Source organism: Chionomys nivalis, chromosome 4 (assembly GCF_950005125.1).
Source record: "Chionomys nivalis chromosome 4, mChiNiv1.1, whole genome shotgun sequence".
Taxonomy (NCBI): domain Eukaryota; kingdom Metazoa; phylum Chordata; class Mammalia; order Rodentia; family Cricetidae; genus Chionomys; species Chionomys nivalis.
In genome coordinates, this window is record NC_080089.1 from 21,256,507 (window position 1) to 21,258,084 (window position 1,578).

A 1,578-nucleotide genomic window follows, 5' to 3' on the forward strand; every position below is an offset into this window, starting at 1 on the left:
TGATGGATTAAATTCCTCTTGAAAACCTTGTTATCGTTCTGTGTGTACATGTGTGAGGTGTGTACACGTGAGGTGTTACGTGTGTGAGGCGTGTACACGTGAGGTGTTACGTGTGTGAGGCGTGTACATGTGTGTGAGGTGTGTATGTGTGTGAGGTGTGTACATGTGTGAGGTGGGGCGTGCAGAAGCATGGGACTGGAGGTCAGAGGGCAGCTTTGCGGAGTCACGGCTCCACACCTACCCGGGTTCTGGGACTTGAACTTGTGCGATGACATGTTTAGTTTTATTTATGTGCGTGTCTATGAGCATATATGCCCGTGTTTATACGGGTGCACACACCTCCGTGTGGAGGTCAGAAGCCAGCTGTCCTTTGAGGCAAGCTGTCTCCCTAAACCTGGGCTCCATCAGCTTTGTCCAATGCCAGGACGCCCCAGCCTGTCTCTGCCCCTCTCCGTGCTGTGGTTGCAAGCATGCAGAGAACCCCCATCTTGTTAAGTGGGTGCTAGCGGCTGCTCTCTGGTCCCTGTTCACACAGTGAGTGTCCCTAGCTGCTGAGCTGTAGTCTGGCCTTGATTTCCTAAAAGAGTCATTTAGCTAAACACTTTTGTGTTTGTCGAGTTGGGTTTATTTGGTAGTTTTGTTTGTTTTTGAGCCAGGGTCTCTCAGTGTAGCTCAGGCTGACCTTGAAGTCAGAAACAACACCCCCACCCCCCCCCCCCCCGCCATCTGCCTCTGCCTTCCAAGTGTTGGGTTGTTTGGGTATTTTCTTTTTTTTTTCAAATTTATTTTTATTTTATGTACCTTGGTGTTTTGCCTGCATGCATGTCTGTGTAAGGGGGTTCAGTCCCCTGGAACTGGAGCTACAGACAGTTGTGAGTGGCCATGTGGGTGCTGAAACTTGAACCCAGGTCCTCTGGAAGAGTCATCTCTCCAGCCCCTGTTTTGGTATTTTCATCACGCACAAGTGTATCTGATCATGTGAATCCTGTCACCCCACTCCAGCCGGCCCTTCCCTTCCACCCAGCCCCCCTTCTGCTTTCACACTTCTTTTCTTTTTTGTGACCCAGTGGATTTGTGGGGTTTGCTTACATAGTACGGGTGAGGGGCTGTTCACAGAGCTGTGGGCCCCCGGAGTCTGGCGTTAATGGCGAGTACTACCACACGGCTAAAACTAAACGTTTTCAAAATTTTCAAGAGCATACGGGAGCCATGATGCCAACTGAAGGCCTGTCTACGACTGAGAGGCCCGGGAGGGGTCCGGGGGCTGAGGAGGAAGGGAGGGGACGGGAGGAGTCATGGGGCTGGTGGGGAGCCGTGGGGGCTCCGGGATTACGGAAGAAGCTGGTGGCTGGACTGAGCTACTGCAAGGAAACAAATGCCCTTAGGAAACCTTGCTAGGGTGGATGGGGGAGGAAAAGAGCTCTACCCATCTCCCACGCGGGATCCCACGTGGGGACAGAGTCTGGGAAATGAAGTAGCAACGAGGTAAGTGGCCTGGGTTCGGATCCTGGCTCTGCTCTAGTTTTCTGTTGTGTACCGTAGAGCCTCGGCCTTCCCCAGTGATCCCACCTCCCGCCA